Source organism: Lepidothrix coronata, unplaced genomic scaffold (genome assembly GCF_001604755.1).
Source record: "Lepidothrix coronata isolate B3197 unplaced genomic scaffold, Lepidothrix_coronata-1.0 Scaffold166, whole genome shotgun sequence".
Lineage (NCBI taxonomy): Eukaryota > Metazoa > Chordata > Aves > Passeriformes > Pipridae > Lepidothrix > Lepidothrix coronata.
In genome coordinates, this window is record NW_016690346.1 from 193,101 (window position 1) to 216,633 (window position 23,533).

Genomic DNA, 23,533 nt, shown 5'->3' on the forward strand with positions numbered 1-23,533 from the left:
ACACGGTACCAGCTACCAGAGAAAATATACTTTTTGCATTTCCCCACTGCTGTACTTCGTGCATATGTACAACATAATTTGAGTGGGAGATGAAACTTCCGCTGAAATGCTATCTAACTGCCAAAATATACAGAAAATTTCAAAAAGGGAGGAATGCCACCCAAAACAACTAACACAGCACCAGTAGACCAGATTTTTTTTTAATATCATTAGATTCCTCTTCATCTGTTTTCATCATTGGATCCCTTTTGACCCAAGGGTAGCCACTGGGGCTGGGGAGGAAGGTAAGAGTTTTGCAATTTGCTTCCTCTTCAGATTAGGACTCACATTTCTATGCATAGTGGCATCTGTTTATTCAGGTTCAATTCTCTGAAGATGACAGGGAAGAAGCGAGGGGAACCAATTTACTCCTTCCTTCTTCCAAACATCTTTTTAGCGTTTCTGTCCAGAAACTCTTTCACTTCTAGCTGTTCTTCAGGTTTCTGCTTCAAGTGTCTAAGAGGCTTCATGTTACTTGCTCTGCATTCTTCTGCAGTGTTTCTGCTCTGCTCTTTTCCATCCAAATCATCATACCCACACCCACCCCTATCCCCAACTTCTTAGTAAAATTAGAAAATCCCCTTCAAACCGAGGTCAGTCCCTTAATCAGTTCCAGTTTGCACATGACCTGTTCAAGCTGAGGATTCCTGTTGTTCATACCATTTATTCATCTGCTGAATTGTATTTCTTATAGAGAAAGTATACTGTTGTGTATACTAGCTTCAAAAGGTTTCTTCAAGCCTGGATGCCATAATGTTAGGCCAAATCACAGCTCTCCGCATTTTGTCACTGAACTAAAAAAGAATACTATTTTTTTTCCTGTATAGATTGGGCCCCATCTCCAATCCAAGTTCATATCTATATATTTTTCAGAAATATAGCTGAGGTTCTTCACAAAATGATCTGCCTTATGGTTGCTATTAGAGATTATACTCATCTGAGATTTTTCTTAAGAGAAAATGTGAGACGTATACATGTTTATACAGAATGACAGAATATGCCAAGCTGGACGGGACCTACAAGGATCATTGAGTCCAGCTCCTGGCCCTGCATGAGACCATCCCCAAGAGTCATACCATGTGCCTGAGAGCATCATCCAAATGCCTCTTGAACTCTATCAGCCTTCGTGCTGTGACCACTTTTCTGGGGAGCCTGTTCTAGTACCCAACCACTCTCTGAGTGAAAAACCTTTTTCTAATATCCAACCTAAACCTCCCCTGACACAACTTCAGACCATTCCCTTGGGTTCTATCACTGGTCACCACAGAGAAAAGATAAGTGCCTGACTCTCCTCTTCCCCTCATGAGGAAGTTGTAGACTACAATGAAGTCTCCCCTCAGTCTCCTCTTGTCCCAGCTGAACAGACCAAGTGACCTCAACCTCTCCTCATACAGCTTCCCCTCAAGGCCCTTCACCATCTTCATTGCCCTCCTTTGGACACTCTTTAATAGCTTAATATCTATCTTATATTATGGTGACCAAAACTGTCACAAGATTCAAGGTGAGGCTGCACCACCTCATACTTGTTTCTAGCACAGGTCGAGGTATGAATATAACTCTATCTCTCAGTTTGCTTTGGCTCCATAGTGAATATCTATGCTCCTGTGGGTTTCAGACTTTTCGGGGTATGATTCTTATCTCCTTGAAGTACAGTTCAGGTTGCTCCAGAACAGTAAAAAAAATATGAATCCCAAACCTTAGTGTTGTCATAGATAGTTTCTCCTTTGCAAATGTCCTACATTCTCATTTATATTCTCATACAAATAAGAATCAGGTCCTAATTTTCTAATGGGATTTGACGTTGAAAGAACACTTCACATCAAAGATCTAAATTGGCTGCTTTTGAATTCAATACTGAATTAAATGGAAAACGGCTTTGTCTCTCTGTATAAATCTCTAATGGTATCTGGCCTTGCTGACATTTACAGGACTGCTGCTCTATATTTTCACTGATACAAGCACTCTGGGAAAAACACCATCACACTGTAGCTCTTCTGGCAGCTTTCTTCAGTCAAATTTCTTTGCATCCACTTCCTTTTGCATTATTTTGAAGTGGAAATCCCACAGCTGTAAACTTGAAAACACATTATATCAAGTCGAATCCTGACTGTAGTTACTGGATTTTTCTAACTCTGGTGTCTCTGTGCCTAATTTAAACTTCATGTCTCACTTTCTGCTTGATACAAAATTTTCTGACCAGAAAGCAAGTCAGAAAACTAGTCAGCTTTGCCTTATTTATTTTAATTTCAGAAATCTAATGCTTCAGGAAAAAAAAAAAAGGATACTCATTTCCCATTTTCAGCACGAAATGCAGGAAGTTTGACATAAAAATGTGGTACAATGCCCAAATCTAGACATCTGATTTGAGTCTACAGAGGATTCAGATGGTCGTTAATGGCACCCAAGTGAAGAGCCTGTATTGACTGCACTGTGAATGCTGCTTGGATATGAAACAGGGACCCAGGAATACAGGGACCAAAATGCATTGCTAGCCCATCTATCCAATTTCCTATTTCCAGAAGTAACCGTATCGGATCCTTCAGCTGACTCATAGCTAAACACATGAAGCCCTGAGCTAAATTGCTGGGAAATAATTATGTAGCAAGGAGAGTTTCTTAATTAATCCTCAATGAATGATTGAGGGTTTGGATAACTATCTTTTCTAATCTCAGCTTTGGTAACTGAGTACGGTTGTTACACATTCAGCCTTATGTGGGTGTTAGCAAGATTTGCTAAAAAATATGCAACAATAAGTTCAAAGGGCCAATTCAATTCAATATTCCATGAAAAGGATTTCATTTTGTTAATGTTAAACTCACTGTATTCCAGATTCTGTGTACAACTCGTTCAGGCTCCTTTTTGGACCATCAGTCTCTGTCAGTCTATGAAGGCTGAAACTCTTATCTTTGTGAAAGCTGGAGTGCAGGTAAGTACAGGGCTGTTTCATAATCAGGTCACAAAGTACCTGTGCTTTGTTTGTGGGTTTGTTTTTATTATTTCTGAAGGATTTTGCTCTTTTCAAAAGAAATTATTCTAGTGCTGTCAAGGCAGAACCACATTTTTAGGTTTTTTACCTTTTCAACTATTAGAGAATTTGAGGATTCAGCAACATTTTCTTTTCTTTCAGTTTTCACTTTTGTTCATTCTGTGGCCGTTGTTTATGAATGGAGAATGGTTATAAAAAGAGGCTGATAAAGCCTCATCTGAAATCATTATCAGCAACTACTTCCTGGGTTTGGGAGTACAATAAATGAATAGAGTATTCTGCACTTGAATGATGCTCATCTTATATAATGAATAAGCTTTCACCAAAGTGCCAAAACCTCTCCCCTGCATATTAGTCCGTCTTAAGATGTACCAAAATTTAAAATAACTTATTCAATAGATACATTACTCCTTCTGATTTTTTTGAAGAAAGTTTGCATGAAATGTAAAATGTAACTTCTGTTGAGCTATACATATCCTCCCCTACACGAGATTTTAAAGGTTGATTTAGGATTAAAAATTAATTCAAGGTCCCCGGGCTAAATTTTGATCTCACATTTCACCAATGTCAAGCTTCACCTGGCAAACAACGGAGTGTCTCTGGGTTATATCAGTATAAGTAGGTCTGCAAATTTGGGGCCCAGTTACTATGGCAATAATTTCTTTTTAGTCTGCCAATGTTTATATACATTTTCTAATGTTTTTGGCACATATTTTCTAGGTTTGTTCCAAGGTAAAATGTAATAATTTCACTGAGAAAACACAGATTTCGAGACAAATATAAAAGTTAACTTCTCTACTCAAAGATTTGCATTCAGAAGCACCATCATTTTAACAGTAGAACAAGCTTCTACCAGCAAAAAATAAAATATTTTGCCAGTGCAAAACAGTGAATGACCACACAGCTTCCACTGCACAGCTTCCAATTTAACATCAATTAGTAGCATGAACCAAAGACTATTAGACTCCTCTGAAATCTTTAAGCTTAAAGCTACTAGTCTTTAATGACAATTTTACTTCCATCACTCTTGCTAACAGTTAACTGATAATATTTATCTGTACTCTCAGTATTACTGTTTCTTTTATCACCAGTTTTAACCCATAAGGGGAACAGAAGTACAGCACAGATTAAAATTTTTTTTCCTAGATTCATGGACTTTTGCTATAAAGCAAGGTGTTTATGATTAAATTTGGACGAATTTTGTGTTCATTTTTGTTCAATGTTCATTAGTAAGAAGCAGTAAATAAATGTATTCAGTTTCACTCAGTTTACTACTATGTCTGCAGTCTACTAAGGGCAAACCCAAAGAGTTTTGTTTCCACATATGTATTTTCACTCACAATATATATATTTTCACACACAACACCCCCTATTTAAAAAAAAATTGCATTTCTTCTTTATTTACTCAGATGAGCAAAGTTTCATTTATTTAGCATATATCATCAATCAAAAAAGTTTGTGACACATTTTCAAGAATGCCTTGATAAAACATGTTCTATAAATATCAAGTATTACTTCCACAGGAATTCAATTATGTTATTTTCCAATGTGGAAATAGAAACCTCAATGAAACTGCATCCTGAAGCATGGAAAAATGGGTGGTGGAGCACTGGAACAGGTTGCCCAGAGAGGCTGTGGATGCCTGCATCCCTGGAAGTGTTCAAGGCCAGGTTGGATGGGGCTCTGAACAACCTGATCTAGTAAAAGGTGTTCCTGCCCATGGCAGGAGTGTTGGAACTAGATTATCCTTAAGATCCCTTCCAACTCAAGCCAGTCTATGATTCTACAATTCTATGATTCTACGAAAAAAGAAAGCAGATTAAATGATTTTAAGTTAAAAGCCTGGATGCAGGTGTCTCTGCTTTAGTATATCAGAGAGATCAGTCATGCTTTTTAACTGATCTCTTTTTTACCTTTGAACAAAAAATTGGAGTGAAATTTGGACTCCTTGGAGGTTTTTTGTTATTATTTTATTTATATTCACGGAAGTGGGTTAGGGATACAATTGAAAATAAAACGTATTTGGTGCTAAACATTTGTTAGCTAAATAAACAACACTCAGTGAAAAAGAAGACAATGACATGACAGAATAGAAATCAGATATTTTGTAGGGTAATATATAGGGTAATGATCTGTAGCTAGTGTTCTTATTGCCTTATTTTTAACAGTTCTTTGTCGAAAAGCCTAGAATTGCAGGTCACAGGGAAAAAACCTCATGATTTAAAGTAAGCTTAAAATTGTAGATCTGAGTACCTTATCACAGAACAACTCATATAGCAAATCCTATAGTATTTCTACCATCAGTTAATGACAGGATTAAACATGATGGCCTGGATCGTTCTTTGTCTCAAGGAGACCATAAATCATAAGTCTTTCAAACTAGGAAGGGGAACGATCCCTCTCCGAAACCTCCGATTTTCACAGTCATTTGATAGTATCTGGCCCTCTGCTAGAGACAGGCTAGATAGACCTTTGATCTTATGCTCCCTAAGGTTGTGCAGTCTTTGACTATCGTTCTCTGAAAGTTTAGCTTCAAATAGAGCCTGTTCTCACTGTGTCCTGATTCTTTGCCTATCATTCTCACTTTTCCTTAAATTCCCTCATATGTAGCCAGCATTAGCAAAGAATACCTCCTTGCGTGAGTTTTATCTAATACTGCTTCCTATGGCGGCTGGAAGTGAATGGGGAATGGCATTTGATAATCTCTGACTCCATCGTAAATGAAATTTAAACTAAAAGCAGCTGTTTCTTTTAAAGTGAAAGACACATCTGCATTAAATATAATACAACTTCATCTGGCTTGGTCTGCTAACACTTCAGTCATATGGGTTTCGATCTTGTCACTGATTGCCATCCATTTCCTAAAGCTTTTGATTTCTTTTCAGAAAGGTGGGCAGGAATTAATTTAAGTAATTTTTAAGTAGTTAAATAATGACTTTCCTCTCTCCTTCTTGCAAACTATGCAGCTTGATGAATTTGGATAGTCTAGTACTAAGGTTATCAATATGTTAGTAGAGATTGCATTTGATGGTGGTGTTTCATGAGCACTGGACTGACAACAAAGGAGGCAGTGGGGAACCAGTCAGCCCCAAACTCAAAGCCACTCCTGGGAAAGACCTTTTCTGGAGGTTGGCATGTGGGTGTTGCAGATGTGAAAGCTCAGTGTATGAGTGGTTACAGGTATTGGCTTCCTTTTTTCTCTGCATATATTTGTAGTAAAATGGGCATCAGTGCCAGAGAGAAAGAAAGGTTGAGCCAAGCTTTTTTAGGAAAAAAAATTTCTTGTGGAACAATACAATCTGTATTGCTTACATGACAGTTATATGGTGTTATGGAGAATTCTGTTTATGAATAATAATGGGGGTTCTGGAAATGTTGGCAGTAGCACTCAATGGAAAGTCAAACAAAGGGCATTTTGTTTCACGTTCATATCTTTGGTAGTCAGGCATTTTGGAATTCTATAGTGACAATGTTTTCCTTTTCTAGTTTCAATTAGGTCCTTTCAGTCTTGTATATTTGTTTCCTCTAGTTTAAGCAAGATTATCTAACAGAGTTTTGAACTAAATGTCTTTAAAATTATTCATTCAAATGTGATTGATTAGGTTAGCAAAACTGGCCCCATGTTTTGGGGGATGGGGTGGGAAAGAGGAAAGGAATGGATACAAAAAAAAAAGATGGAGCAGAAAGCTGTCTAGAAGGAAGTTTGTACAGACGTTTTATCTGAGGTGGAGACAAGGATTACCTCCTATCTTTACACTGTACTGATGAAGCGGTACATGCCAAAAATTCAGTAGATTGAAAATAAGGGAATTTCTTTAGGGGAAAAAAAAAGGGGGGTGTTTTTTGTCAAATCAAATATCTCTTATTCTGGGGAACAACTCCATAATTTTGAAATTGACCTTGAAATCTTTAAATTCTTGAACAAATTCTTTGTGACATGGAAAAGATGTCTTTTCTTCTTTAACCCTTTCCTTACCTGTTCTTCCCCGCTTTTCTGTATGCTGGCAGAAGGAGAGGCATAGTGCAAATGTCTGAGTAGCACAGAGGAAGCAGGATTGGAGGAGATGGTGCTCTGGAGAAGGGAGGGATCCACTGCCCAGCCTGCTGATCCCTGGCACAGTGGTCTAGAAGCAGAGCTGGGACCTTGACATCACTCAGATGCTCAGTTGGCAATGCCCCCTCCCTGGGATCCTGAGAAGAAGAACCACATTGAAAGACAAAATATTATCCTCTCTAGTATAATTTCAGACTATTTCTCATTCTTTTTGACCCACTTCCTTATTTTTTCACTCGATGTTTTAAAACCAGATCCTAGAAATAGTCCCAAAATAGCTCCTCTAAGTCACATGTCACATGCAAAAGACTGACTGATGAGAACACCGTCTTCAGAGAGTTACATGGAACTTGGATTCCTCTGCGGACTTTTCTCTTTTCTTTAGTGAAACAGACAATATGAACTGTGAAAAGTGGAGTACCTTTCCAGTCCAGTCTTCTACTCATGAATAGAAATCCTTCTTTAAAAATAAATGTCCTGGAACACAAAGAGGATAATTCTGCACACAAATAGCCCACTCTCTGTCTATAGATATTCCAAATTTGCTATTGCTTCTCAGACAGGATAAAGCTTTACTTGCATGCTTAACAGATCTGTTTAACTAATGCTAAACAAAGTAATTAAGTGATTTGTGGGATTTGCTACACTAATTTAAAGTATTCCTGGTTTTGGTTTGAGAAGGGCCAGCATTTGACACTTCTCAAGAAACAGCAAAAAGAAACCACAAATGAGGAGTAATATACCTCTCAACACTGGATTTCTCCCTGATCTTTAATCAGTAACAATAGACTTACACTTTGAAGCACGTAAATTAGCGTCAGTTTCAGATTCGAAATTGTGACAGCTCAGGACATATTTACTAACAGTAATTAAATTCTTATAGCAAATTCTTACAGAGGACCAGTTGGAGCTATTGAGTTAGGTTTTGGGTATAGTTAGATCTTGTTTAATCTCTAGCCCAGTTTTGCAAAGTAGTGATCCTTGAATTTTTTCTTTGGGGGTGGGGAGGGTTAACTGTACATATACAGAACTTTTTGCTGTTTGTTTGGAAAGCAAATCAGTCTAACTTGTACGATTTCTCACTAAAGGCCTATACAGTTTGACCTCTGGTTTGACTCTTACTTCAGGTCTTTTTATTTTCTTGTATGATTTCTCCTTATTACTAATTAACTTGCCAGGTTATCATGCACCACATCAGCTTGGTAATTCCTCCTATTTCCCCACTGCTTGGATAGAAACCCTAACAAGTCAGCACCTTGTCCTAAAGAAATGTCAAGCTCTCTCTAAATGCACATTCCCAGGGTCCTCAGTCCAGCAGTCTTCGTTAACTAATTTGCAAATGTTTTCTCTGCTGAAACCACGTTTATAGACCTGCCTTACTTAATTCTTCTGTTTAACATAAACTAAGTTAATTTCTGGTTAGCTCATGCAAGGTGTAGAGCCAGCGGTCTCTATTCTTTCTGGTTCAATGGCTGCCTGGTGAAGGAATACAGGATTACTGTCCAGTTTATATTGAGGGGACCCTGGCTGCCATCCCTGGCCCTGCCCCATTGCAGGGATGGGATGGGGTCAGTGAGGCCACTGCCTCAAATAGACTTGTCATTGCACTCGGATGTTGTTGCCTGGCTCCTTCTCCTGGCCAGCCCTTGCTAGCTCCTGACAACCTGTTCCTGCTTGGTTCTTTTCTTATGGTTTTCCCTGGATAATTTGGACCAACTAGATTACAATTCTGTCATACTTTATCTCTTAACAGTGTGTCATATTATTAACCATTCATCTGTGTTTTAATTAGCGATAACTAGTACATCAAACCAGATTCCTGATACTCAAGACTTTGAATAATATGAGGGATATAAGTATTGAGAAAATTAAGACATTTTCTGACATGTATTCAAAATTTTACATAGGTCAAGAAAATTTTAACTGCTCTGGGTTTTGCTTTTTTGCTTTTAATCCTTTTGTGAAGTCCATTCTCTGTTGTGTCAACTATCACATTCTCCAAAAGCAGCAAACTATAAGCCAACATATCTATTACCATAGAACTCTTTCAGAAGCTGTGATCAAGCCAGTGAAGCACCCTGGGAGTAGAGCAGAGCTGGTGCACAGACCTGCAGCAGCATGCTTATGGTTCATGCAGATGTGCCTCGGTGAGCCTGGACCCCCATCCCATGGGAGACTGTGACACACAAGACTTCTCAGCAGTTTCATCTGTCCTACCTATGTGAAACAGCTGAATCACCAAAGAATCATAAGTGCGATTTGCAGGAATAAATTTTATTCTTTAACATAATGGGGACATCATCAGTGGACCTGTTTCTGTTTTGATCAATACCAGAGCTGTCTACCATTCTACAGACGCTTTTTGAGATATTTCTCTAAGTGTCATCTTATCAGATGACAGGATATACATGACATTTTTAGATTATATACCTAATGCATGTTAGCTAACATATGACAGACAAAACTAAAATGTTATGTACTGTGAAAATTTGGAATAAATTTGATGTATGACCTACAGAATGTGGAAATCTGCTCTGTGAGATAATAGAGGCACTTAATTACCTTTTCAAAAGTTATATGAAAATAAATGAAGAAGATAGGGAAAGGCACAGAATCACTAGTCTATTGGCCAGAAAGCCATCAAAAGCTTTTGGAATCTTTGGTAGGTAGATTATTCCCACAACCCTGTGTTATTTAGCCACACATTGAACAATCATGTTTCACAACACTAAACCCTAAGGACCTCTATGGTAACTGCCTCTAAGAAGGAAACAGAAAGGTTAATTCTGGTCTAATAGGACAGTCTAACAGGGCAGTTGTCCAGGCAAGAGTTCATACCTCTGCACAGCTTGGCTTGGCAAACTTTTATTGCATAAGTTAAAAACAGCCTCATTCTGTTCACTGTGCCTCACACTGAACATCTCCTACTGGTATGGATAACCAGGAATATCTAGAGAATTCAGTCTCTTTAATTATTTAGAGCTTTTATAGGGCTTTAAATATAGCATGTTGCTGCAAACAGTTATTTTTGGCTTGTCAATGGAAACAAATATCTCTATATGTCCCTCTTGCCTCCTTTCAGCATTCCTCTTCCACGGTGCTGAACGAAAGCATAGTCAGCCATTGCATAAGAGAGCCAAGGCAAACCCAGGTTTTCATACAGAGGACACAGAAGTAATCAACTGCTTGGAAGCAGAACTATATGTTTTAGTCTAGGAGAGAAAGGTACTCTAGACAACAGTGACGTATTGCACACTTTTCCCATGTATATTCTTGGGAAATCAATCTCATTACTGTGATATGGCCAGCCATATGTTACATAAAGGGATATATGTTATGAATTATAACAGAAGTGGAGTCCAGAATTTCTACTGGCAATAGAGTATAGCGTTACCACACAGAGCTTTATTACAAAAGTAAACTGCATTTTTCATAGTGGATTCCTCATGCCTGGATGTATTAACTATATTTATTTCATGGAAGAGATTAATAGAATGTTTAAACAGAGATTTTGCAACCTTCATCCTTGTTGGTAGGTGCTTTTGTCTTTCTGTCTTAACTTGAAGCATCATGTGTCTTTCAATGGAGCTGCTTGACAGTTGACATTTTCTGCTTTTACTTCTACTCCAGCTGCTAATTGCATATTTACAATCCTTCAATCAAGAGGAAAAGAGAAACAGATTAGAAAAATTTTCAATCTGTCAAGCAAACCATACATATAATGAAACATCCACTCATTAAACATAGAGAATTTTATAGCTTTAATAATAAGTGTTATAAAGAGCACAAAGGTAATATTAATTCTGAAGGAATGCAGGACTGGAAAAACAATAAGTCATTTTGACAGTTGCTATGAAGACTATTACCAAATGTTATGTTTACTTGACTAGGTTCAATTTATAAAACAAGACCCATAAAAAATCTACAGCATAATCAATTGAGATGCCCTGTTACAAACAGCAGCTAATGGAGTGAAGTTCTGATATGCTGATTAATGATTGAATTGTGATCATGGATTTTACAAAATTAAGATAATTAGTAACGTGGGCTGCTTATGTACATTAAATGAAACACTGGCAATTAATTAAATTGCTATAATGATTTAACACTGTAAATGTTTTTTTCTTAAGGAAGTGAAATTTTCTGAATGTGTGATTATCTTTCTAAAAGGAATTCACAAAGGTGTGTTTATTATGCAAATATAAAAAGATACAGGAACTTTTGTTCCTGTGCTGTAATCACCGATTAATGCCTCCATATATTTCTCATAAAAATTAAATTTGAGGTACAAAAGAAATTCTCCTTTGTTTCTGTGTGTGCTGCTTGCAATCCCGAACATAATCAAGCAAGCTGACAGTATGTATGATTATATATGATACCACTCTGCAGGAGACAGTTCCAATATTGTATCTGCACCCTTCCATTCATTATTGGCAAACATGTGCCTGGAACTCACTGCAATGTTACAACTGGCATTTTGAAATACTGTGATTTCTTTTTTTTTTCTATCTAGGACTTGGATTCCCCATAGGATTTATGCACACTGCATTGTATTATTCAGTATACGTTCATGACTTCCACTACTATTAGGAGAAGCTATGTGTATACATTCAGAGTAGAATATATCTCGTAGTGGATTTCAGAAAATATAACATACAGTTACTTTAAAACATGAGGTTAACAAAATAGGAACTGCAAGACAAGGAAGGGAAAAACAAGCAATTTAAAAACCATTCACCCAGTACATTTGATCCTGTTCCCATTCTTTCCATAGCAAATCATGAGTAACTTTGCAAAAGTCAATGCAAGTCGGCATAAAGCTGGTAGGAAATCAAACCTGAGCCTGTCCTGATTAAAAACCTGAGATACATTCTTCATTTTTAAGCAGGCATTGCCCTGAAACCTGAAAACTGATGGACACATTTAAACCACTCATTAGGTAACAAAATATTCTTTATAAGACCATAACTGAGTGTGGCAATAATAGCACCACGATAGACTGTGACAGAGCTAAGAAGGCTAACTGGTGCTTGGGGCACCATGATGGGGCTCACTAGCTCAGTTTCCGGTTCTGCCAAAATAGTGTCGGCAAGGTGCTTTCCCTCTTGGAGGCTCTGTTTCTGTGAACTTAAAATGAGGATACTGACAGCATTAACAGCTTTGAGATCTACTGACAAAGAGCAGAGTGAATTATCTCAATACAGTTTATTAGTTCTATCAGTTGGACAAGGATGTAAGCAGTGGAGCCAAGCCAGGTCCCAGGGAAGAAGAAGCTTCTAGTAAGACCAAGTATCTATCTGGATCACAAGGCACTCATAATCACCACATCTGTTGCTTATGTTGGTTCAAAAAAATTTTTTTTTCACTGTTTAAGAAGTGGAATAAAATCTGATTTACTAGTGGTACCTGTTCCCTCAACCTCATTAAGCAGAGGAGGGGTTAAGAAAGTACGTTCACCTGATCCTCTACAGGCAGCTGCAAGCTATCTTTGACTCTGCATGGAGCAGATGTGACCTGGGCATTTCTAAAGGCCAATCTGAGAAACAAAGATTAGTGCTTCCCTCAGCCAGATCAAAGAAACCTTTGTCAGAGGCATTTCAGATCTAGCTAACATCGAGTCAGGGCAGAAGACCATGTGGAGATCCTCAGAGCAGTTAGTGCTGATCTCCTTCAAGACCAGGACATGCCACTACACCCAGCCTATGTTGGCCTCCTCAGAGAAGAAAGCACTGCAGTTGGTTTGGGAGGTCTCTTGAACCAAAACCCAAACCTGGAAATCTTTTTGGGCTTCCAAAATCTTCCAGTAGATTGATGAGTAAAAATGATGAGAAATAAAGGAAATAAAAAGGCTACAAAATGAAATCTAAAAGCAGTCTCTAACTTTGTATACAATACCTGACAGAAAAGGTCGTCTGTTTTACAAGACGGGAAATGCAAAACAAGAGCGTCTGTAACTATCTGTAAATATTGTCAAATTTATGGAGCTGGTTTGACATGAGGAAAAAATATCCCTGGAAAAGAGTTGCAAAACATTCTAAGTAGTTTATTTTGACATTTTAAAAACTTTAAAAAAATGTTATTCTGCTTAAAAATTTATCTAAATTTACATTGAGACCTATTTTGTGAGTAAACAAAGGACATCAAAGTGAAATAAAACATTCCGTTTGGGTTCAAACAAAATGTTTATTTGAATCCAAAATATTGCCTTCCTTTTTTGCTAGAGAACTGAAAAAATATGCAGCTATTTTTAAAGCTTTCACTGTAACATCATTTCTAAATTTTATTTCTGCCCTATTTCTCATATTTTCTATAAAGAGTGCTCACATGATTTTTCCTCTAGTGAAATGTAAGCATCTGTTTTTGCCATCCTCTTATTAAAATGTTGCATTCAGTGATTGGTTGTCATCAGTATTGTTAATATTACTATTACTTAGGGTCTTTCCCATGCAAAAATCTCATTTCATCCTTACTATTCTCCTTCATCTTCTATTTTCTAAAACTTGATATTTCTTTAAATCTTTAAATTTACTTCCTCCAATTACATTTTTTATTTTATATTTAAGGTAGAAATGACTGAAAGCTAGCAAAAGCAACAAAATTTTTCACTAGCTCAGTTTGGGGGAAAATTTCCAAAATGGTAATTGAAACACTTCAAAATTTGGAAAACTATTAAAAATTGTAGGTGACAACTGAAAAGGAAAAGTCTGAAGTTCATAAAAATTTTCCAGATTTTTTTTTCCTTATTTTAGCCCTAGTTATCTTTTCCTCCTGCTTCCTTTTTCTAAATCTGTTTTTTGTTCCTTCTCTTTCCTTATAGGTCTGAATCAGAAAGGTCTATCTGCAATTTAGATTTATTGGAATAGAGGTAAAAAGAATAAAAGCAACTTTTCAATGTCAGATTTGCACAAAGTAGTCAGTGCAAGTGAAAGCCAAGTTCTTTACCATTTATCTCTTACTCTCCTTTATCTCTATTCACTTTCTCTATTTCAGTCCTTTCCATCCCTCTTCCTTGCCTTTCTTTGTACTTTTCCCCCCCTCTATCCTTACTTTTAGGTTTTTTAACCATCCCTCACACATCCCTACTTATTATCCAGGGACCTATTCAGCCACAGAAGACTTGAATTTTAAGTGTGAGAAAGTGAAAGACACTGTTGCAATGAGCGTGATGATAGATGATCTTCAGTAGGGTTTTTTTTACTGAAATGTTCTAATATTTTCAGCCAAAAATGTTCCCATCCTTTCAATAGGTTAAAAAATAACCCCTGAAGTGTTGGTGCTGGTAGTATATATTACTATTGTTAGAGAATCCAGCCAGAGGGAGGAAATGACCTTTAAAATGGGAAGAAAATTCTCATTCCTTCTTGCCTCTTCCCTGCTTTCTGTTTGCTCTGCATTTTCTCATTTTCTTCTTACTTTTGCATTCTTCTCTTCTACCAGTTCCCTCACACTTTTCATTTTCACTTTTTTTGGTGGTTAATGAATATAAGGCTTATAATTCACTTAAAATCCACTTTATTAACCTAATTTGAATTCAGAGCATAAGGACAAAGGTGAGATAGTCTGTACCTATCTCAACTCCACAAAGCCAGGAGAGAAATTTACTCAAAAGACAGAGTGTGGGGAATGTACCTCCACAGTTACCCTCTAGGCTGCAGTTTCACATGTTCTTAAGCAGTTGGTTTGGGAGGTCTCTTGAACCTCCATCACTGCATCCACTCTCAGCATTTCAGAGTGCTGCTGTATGACACCACTTTGTCTTTGAGGTCGCACTGAAGGCTTTTCTTGATGTAACTGCTCACATGAAGAGGAAGGTGCTGTGGATTATTGCTGCCTTCCAGAAAGCCCTTTTTGTCCACTTTGCTGGAGGCAAAATCAGAACCACTGCGTGCCTGCTCCTCTAGGACAAAGCTAGTTTGGACATGACTGGAGCAGATAGAAGGGTGCTCTGCTATGCCCTGTCTGCATGTGAGATAGAGAGGAGCATCACCCAAGGGTTCCTGAGAGAGTCTCTCTCTAAGCAGACCAGCACATGGAACCACACAGTTTCAACTGCCATGTCAAGTTCATACTTAGGAAAGAACTATATATACATATAAACTCCCTGTGCACTGGAGCACTAATATACCAGCATCTGTATTGCAAACCAAACCAAGAAGTGCTGAAGCATCTCTTATAAATACACTTCTTCGAGAACAGAATCTGCAGAATGGATTCTTTGAAAAAAGATTCAGACATATGCTTTCTCCTCTGCTAAGTGCCCTGAGAAACAAAGCTTCAGATGTCAGCAGAAAGTTAATATATAGAGTTGGGAAACCTTAAAGGAAGGTTGTAGAACAAATTCCTTAAGGAGTTTGCCTCATACGAGCTTGTATAATGTTGCAGGAGGAAAATGAAAAAAAAAATCAAGGGAAAGACAGTGAAACAACTAATTTCTGTCCAAAAGGAAAGAGAAAAATCAATATTCTAGATTTACTTAATGGTTTTGTTTGCAATAGGTTTCAAGGAAGGGAGTCTTTGCTTTGTCTCAAGATGTCCTCACATGAACACAACAGAAGGAGACTGAGAGAGAATGATTTGCCTTTCTTTTGGATTTTATTTCTGAATGATCCAGTGAAATAGTGGACTGTCTGTCATTCACAGTTTCTGGTCCAAAACTCTTTTATCAATTGCACAAAGAGAAGTCCTGCATGGCTATCTTGCAGTGACCATGGCCAGAAAACTAAGAACACAACACATACAATTCGAAATATTTATGTTCTGAGCTTTTTTATTAGCCTTAAGTGTTGGTACTTCCCTGGTCATAAGGATTTGGTAACTTCACTTTTCACAGTTGTTGCTCAAACTGATCAAATGAATTTATAAAGCCTATCTTCCCAATCTTACTTGAGACCATTCTTCTTGGTATTGAAGTCTAGATTCTTGAGATGGGAGTCATTCATGGGTCCAGTTTTGCACCTCATGTAGGCTGACACCACACAGACATGGGCTCAGCCCAGATTTAACCTGAAAGGGCCAGAGAAGTCTGAAGAATATCACCTTCCTTGCAGTTTTATATATAGATACAGATGTTCTATGTATTCTCTGAACCTTTTGCAGTCAGATGAGAGTAAGATTTGGATTCTGTTTGTTTGTTTTCAAAAAATTACCAAGTCAGACTGTTCTTTTCCTAGAAATGTATTTGTCCTGTACATGCAAGAAAGTGGGGAGAGGAGGAGCTGGCTGGCATATTCTTAACTACTATATATTGCAGAACAGGCTTCCAGTTGTCAGCGTCTGCAGCCTGTAGAAGCATGGTTTCAATTTTACTTTTGAAATCTGAGTCGAGCAATGTTGCCAACACATATTTTTCCCTGTCAAAACATTTCACTTATTCCTGAGCCTGTAGACAGCTTTTTAGGTTACATCTTTTCCCCAGTCTTATTGAAACAGGATCTTCATTTCTTTTGAAATCATTTTTCATTAGTGTGGGAGCAAAAAGTAGATACCAGAGCAGATAAGTGGCAGCACCTGGCTTAAAGATGTTCCATCAGCTCTTAGTTTCTGTGTGATCACTTCTGATAATTGGAGGATGAAAACCAAAGCAGCAGTCACACTCAAAACATGATAGGTGAAGACATTATCTTCCTTCCCTCTATATGCCCTTAGTGCTGCCTGTGCTCCCTCTTGTTCTACTGAGCTGATAGAACACGCAAAACGCAGACTTAAGGTTTCACATGTTGCTTCAGCAAACTATTTTTTTACTAATTTGGTCATGATGAGGACTGGTTCACTGATTAGTTGGACTTAAATTGGCTTTAAAAGCATATGGTTTCTGTGTTTGTGAACTACAGGCTCTCCAGGGAAGTGGTCACAGCACCAAGCCTGACAGAGTTCAAGAAGCACTTGGATGATACTCTCAGGCACATGGTGTGACTCTTGGGGATGGTCCTGTGCAGGGCCAGGAGTTGGACTCTGCAATCCTTGTGTGTTCCTTCCTATTTGTCATGTGCTCTGATTCTGTGATTTATTCCCATGTTTATAGTTACCTTAATTATTTTTAAACATATGCACACATTTTAGTCTAGAGGATTCATGCAAACAATTGCCTCAGCTGTTTGCTGTTCACTAGCTATTGTTCATGGCATGTGGCAGAGTCATATGAACTACGTCATATGATTCCTGTTGCCTAACTGGATGTCTAGCAAGACAATGAATAATAATTGAACACTAACAGACAAAGCAATTTCACCCTCCCCAAAAACTCCGATTCAGATTATAAATGCTTTGTAGTCAAACTAGTATATACTCTGGGAACAACATGTCTGAGAATTTTTAAACTTTAGCAGCAAATAACAATTCCCTTAATAACTGTGAAAAGGAATTCCTTAGATTAAAGCACAAAGATATTCAGAATCATTCTTTGTATTGTTTGCCAGCTCTATTTATTGTTTCATTCATGTTTCTGGATAAAAACCATCCGTAGTTCAAATACCAAACTCCCCAACAATCTGATTTTAATAATTTGCCTAAGATCAGACTGTAAAGAAGCAGATCTGAGCAATATAGAGGAAAGATGACACACTCTTCAAACCTTCAGCTTTTATTTCTATTTCAGTTCCCTAACAAGATGAGGCTCAACAGCTGTACTGTTTGCAAGTCTGTGCATCAGCAACAGATTAACAAGCCAATAGAAAATGTGGGTGGCAAGAGAGTCCCAGAGCTCACGTAGACAATTCTTTTTTTCCAAGGCACGATCAGCTCTTGAACAATTCCCATGCACCTGAGCCTAGCTCTGTCTTAAAGACTTTCTCTGAAGGCAATTTTTCCAACCAGTCTATTGCAGTGCTCCATTTTTGTAGTATTAAAAATATTTCATACTACCTTTTCTGAGCCTTCCGTGATGCAATTTCAGCCTTCTGAAAGGTAGGACAGCTTTCTGTCCTACCCGACTAAAATCTGACATAAAAAAATTTTTCTGCTCCTCTTTTCTATTTACCCTTTTGACATCAGACATCATATCCACCCTCAGGGCCTCCTTTATTCAGATATCATCGCCTGCTGAGTCTTTCCTTGGAGTTTGTGTTGTAAAGACTGATCCTTTGTTTTCCTCCTTGCATTTTCTTCAAACATTCCATAATCATCTTCAGGTGGAGAAAGTATTTCAGACTGTTTTACAGGAAGTATTCTTATTTATTCAATCTAACGTGTTGTTTGGTTTTCTTAATAACAAAGCACTATTTATAAATGTGATCGATTATAATCTATAGATCTCCTTTGGACAGCTGATTATTCTTTACTAAATGTAGCATTTTGCACCTGTCCCTGATGAATTTTCAGTGAGCTCACCATACTAACTTCTGAACCTGTTGGTCAGTCTCAGCTGACCAGGCTTCAGTTGGCAGAGCTCAGCTGACACTCATTAATTTCAGACTCGTTTTGTGAAAACAGTCAGCTAGAGGAGGGAGGACATCCCCATGGAGAGGGAGGTTATGACGTGAACTTGATGCTTCTTGGATGCTAGCAACCCAGCACAGCATGACTCCAAAGGAAATGCAGCTTCATAGAAATATTTGTTTTAAAATTGAAAAGCTGTAAGGTTACTCCTGTACTTATGATCTTATGTCAAGTAACTACGTTGGGGTGTTTTTTCCGTCATACATCTGTCAGCTGCTACAGAACTTACCACAGGGCTTCATGATCCTGGGGTTATGTTGACTGTAGTGCTAGGTCTTTCCTTGGGTGATACAGATTCCTGGAATTAAATTGAGAGGTCTCACATTCAGCAGTTGCTGTTACTGATTCAGTCAGAGGCTTTGGGCTGCAAAACAATGGCCAGTAAAGGAGACACCTGGTTAGACAGAATTGTTTTCTAAAATAGATGATATCTTTAAAGAGGGATTGTGAGTGCATGCTGTTACAGCCTACATCTTTATCAATGGTAGCAAAGAGTTAAATCCTCAATTGCATCCATTTAGTGAACAAACTTTTCGTGGTGTTGTGGCATAATGAAAGCTCATTAAGTACTGAACTTCTGAATTAATACAATACAGAATATTGCTGTGCTGCAACCACAATAGAAAAGAATTTTTAATCCACAGTATTCTGGTCTATGAGACAAAAATCAGTACCTACAGCTATGAGAAAAGAAATAGGCAATTTCTTTAAGTATAAACATTCCTATTTGACAAAATGAAATTGCACATATTAAAAGCAGAGTAAAGACAGGAAGAGGATCAGAAGAAATATAAAGTCAATTGGAAAAATAAAGATCTCTTTGTACATGACCACTATTCCCATCAGTTATTAAACCGCAGCAGAGCTGCACACAAAAACAAAGACAGTAATTCAAAAGCTATAGTCAAATACTATGATGTTCTGTGGTGACAGTTGTTTGAAGAATATGTAATCAATATGATTGTCTTTTCATCGTTTCTATTGAGTTTAAGAAAAAGTTATTTAAAAGATTACTGTGAGGATTACTGTGAGGAAAAAATATGAAAATATTTTCCCCCTGTTGGAAAGATATTGCATTTTATTTTGGGGGAAGTTTGGGCTTTTTATTGAAAAAATAAACACTGAAAACAGAAGGTATCATATTGAGGGGTTGTTTTTGGGAGATCCTATAGTGCTGATAAAAACAGAGATCTCTGTGATTAATTACAGATCATTCAAAATTATTTTGTCCTGGAATAAAGATTGATGATGAATTTCTAACTATTTCTTAGTCTTGAATGCCTAAGTAGAAACATACAAGCTGACTGCAGAGAAAGAAAACTGAAGGAAAAATTGACTGACATATGATAGGAAGTTGAAATGCATGATTTGGGGATTTTAGATCTCTTTCTTCTATTTGAAATAAGAAGCTTAATCCCATGAGAATGTATAGGAAACAGAAGTGAGCTGGCTGAGAATTTTCTACTCCACATTTCTTTGACAGAAAGATGCATTTTTGATTAAACAGAATTTTTTTCTTGGAAAGTGTCTGCCTTAATTTAAAACATAGCTTCCTTTTGTCTGAAAGCAGAAATTCATAACTTTTATAGCATAAAAAGGGAGTAAAGACTCTAATTTTGTTTTGTTTTGTTTGATGAAGAGTCCAAACACTAAGCCAAGCTTCTTCAGTTACCATCCTAGTTTTATCTGTGGTTGTCATTTAAGGTAAGTAGTCTTACACTGTTAACCCTTAACATATCCCACGTGATTTTTTTAATAATACGAACAAATGGCACATTAGGACATAATAGAACAAACAAGAAAACAAAAGAAAGAAAAAAACGAGGAAAAGATTATTATTTATAAGAAAATTTTAAAAATAACAAGTAAAGCTAAAAAAAATTAACTTACTGTCTTAAGTGATAGAAATAGAACAATGTCAGCAATACCATGGCTAAATACAAACATTACCTCATTGGTTTGTTCTAGCTGTGTCAAAATTCACTTTTTGCATTCACTTCTCTACTCTCCTCAGTTTCCATAAGTGTCCTCATAAGAATCCAGCTACTGACTTAATTTTACATTTGGCCGGCTGAATATCATGCATGCATTCCAAATTTAGGACTCAGGAGTTAAAGTTAGTCTTTTACCTTTAAATCTAAAGATGCTCACCCAACCATTAACAGATTTCTTTATATCTTATGTCTTTATGTTCTTATTAGCCTGCATTTTTTAATTCTGTGAATGTCAGAAGAATGAATGGACAAGAGAGCTGTGAAGGTAACATGAAGTTTATAGAGGTACTGATTGCACAGCATGGTTGGGAAGGTTCCTATGTTTGCCTAAGGCAGTCCCTCTCTCTCTGCTACCTTTTGCTTGCAAAAAGGACCCTGTACTGGGCATGCCAGAAGGAATATATGCCCAGCATTTACTAGAGAGAGTTGGTGCCATATATAAAAAGTACTGCCTTAACTGCTGCCTCTTCTCATAACTGTGTTTCTTGGTCATGTGCTCATCATAACTACACCTTTCTTCATTTTTTTTAAATGGAAATATTTTAGATGTAGTGAGGAATGGTCACCTCTGAAACTGAGAGCATTCCCAATGTTTCTGTGCCCATCTCTCATCTAATTTTAGGACAAGTAAATACATCACCAAGTGAGTGGTTTTTCTGTTTGAGATGGTATTTTGCACATGTAAAATGTGTTTTCAAGCATTATCTCTTTTCACCTGACACATCATAAACATGTAAGTGTGCAGTAATATGATCTGTTTCTATAGAGACCAAGCATAGTACTTTAAGAATATACACAAGAATTTGTAAGGAATGTTTATGCTGTTTCTGCTTCTCTGAAACTTCTATCCATTGCAAGGGTACTTGGTAAATGACAGGTTTCTAACTAGGTCTTGAGGCAGCATCCAAAGGATTATCCCTTTATCTCTGGCATCTATGACCAAAGAGAAGTTGAGATAATATCCACTCTACCCTTCTCTTCCAAACAGCATCAGCTCTATGTGATTCTTTTATCTTTGTCCTAAAAAGCTTCCCATGATGAATGCTCACTAATTTCAATTAATTCCAATGCATCATTACCTTTGGCAATGCGCAATTTGAATACTTTTTGATGTAATGCCCTTTTTAGCATGGTCTTGTGGTTTAACCACAGCTAGAAAAGCATATTTTTTTTTTCCATGAGTAGATTTTTTTTGTCTTGGCTCCTCTTTTTCTTCTCTTTCCTTCTCTTTTTTTTTTTTTTTTTTTTTTTGGATGTGTTTTGTATTGTTTTGTTTTGGTTTTAGATCTTCACCACCTGAAGATCCTGCTGTGACTAACCTTGACTCTACCGTGTGTGTATATAACTCATTGGTCTGCTGTAGATTTAAGAAGAAGAAGAAGAGCTGAACAAATCCCTACTTAGTCAGAACACTTTCTCTTGCCCTTGGGCTGGAGATAGGCCAGGACAATGCCTTTTATTGAAGAACAGAAATATAAAATGTATCACGTCTCTTGAACTGACTGATATGTAGAATTTACCAAAATGGAAACCACATGTTTCTAAGAATTTAAAACACAGAGGCAGCTGCACTAGCATTATACTCACATCTGGAAGTAGCCATCTCTCACAGAGGCAGCTTTGTAAATCTTTTCTGGGGGCACCATCCTAAAATTCATTTTGCCTGAGATAAAATACAATAAGATACGCTGAAAAACTTATAGCTAAAGTAGGAACATCATATGGCTTCATACAGACATTGACAAAACAAAAGGACAGACAGACATCAAACAGGAAGGGAAAGTAAGTTGTGTCACTTCAGAAAAACACGAGTGTACATTTTGTTTTTCCTTCTGCTCACGAACTCATTTGGTAGAACAGTATGATTGTTATCTAGACTGTCTTTGTTCAGCTTGCAAGTGTATCCTAAGAGTGACCAAATTAAATTATATCTTCTTACTCAAAAGAACGGTTTCCTGTGTGTACTCAAAACCACAGCTTCTTTATTGACTGGAATAAGTTTTTACCACTTTTTGCCACTTGACAGCCCTTTAGAGCCAAAAGAGCTGTGGGACAGTGAGGGGGACTCTGCCTTGTGCATCATTTGCAGAGTTGGTAACTACGCCCAAACTTCAGCCGCTTTATTGCTGGTGGCACAGAAGACAGAAGCACTGTGGCTTGGCATTTATACTCCAAGTGGATCTGTATAAGTTTAGAGAGAAGTACTGCTAATAGACATCTAGGGTGGAAGAGTGAATTATTTCTGTGACTACCAGAATAGAAAATTCTTCAGCTTCCAGGTTGAACTGTAGGTAGGATTTCCTGATCTTCACCAGAGGTTTCTCTGGGCCTCTGATTTAGAGAACAGGGCTTAGGTATACGAGCATAAGGAGCAAAGAACATATTATGTATATCTCTTTGAGTCTTGGTTGCTTTGCTGAAGGGATTCCTGGTGTGGAAGTATCAGCAGGAGGCAAATGCCATATGGGTTTGAGCTCTGTAAAAGAGAAATGGGTATATCAAATTTTGCAACATGGAATAGAACGATATTTTTATAAGAAGTGTTGACAACATTGAAAAGCTAAGCAGCAGGCCAGAAAAAGATTACCCATGCCCTTGACTGTCCCTCAGAAACATGTCCCTAGCATTAAACAATTGGGAAGCTCCACTACTGTGTAAATTTCAGACTTAGCACGAGAATCCAAGGGAAGCAAGTTCCAGTAGTGTCACATGGCTCTTCACAGAGTTGAAGGTAGGTAGATCTTCTTAGTAGCAAAAGGGCTTTAGCTTTTCTGCCTTCTCAGCTGTTGGAGACAGATTCCTGCCAAAAGAGCCGGCAGTTGGGAAATGGCAAAAGAAAAAAAATAGTTATGTCCTTTCAAACAGGTGCACTATGCCTGCAGCAAAGAGAAAGACACATGAGAACATGCATTTGCACAAGGAGGCATTAGAATAAAAAGGCTTGAGCTGCAGAGACTGAAATATCTTTACAAGATGGCAGGCAGCCAGAAATCTGGAGGGTGGGGGAATGACTGCTTTTTCTTATTT

At 37.5% G+C, this 23,533-nt stretch overlaps 1 long non-coding RNA gene across 3 annotated transcripts in view; it reads right to left on the minus strand.

Moving 5' to 3' along the window:
- LOC108504516 overlaps positions 1-23,533 on the minus strand; it is a 93,881-nt gene that overhangs the window by 18,203 nt on the left and 52,145 nt on the right. Inside the window, exons 2-6 of one of the 3 annotated variants that reach the window (XR_001877145.1) lie at positions 22,759-22,982; positions 22,094-22,169; positions 18,742-18,876; positions 10,598-10,732; positions 7,002-7,216 (exon numbers count right to left, since the gene is read on the minus strand). This is a non-coding gene — a long non-coding RNA (uncharacterized LOC108504516). The remainder of the gene's footprint in view (positions 1-7,001; positions 7,217-10,597; positions 10,733-18,741; positions 18,877-22,093; positions 22,170-22,758; positions 22,983-23,533) is intronic. The other 2 variants (XR_001877146.1, XR_001877147.1) reach the window with 2 other exon arrangements.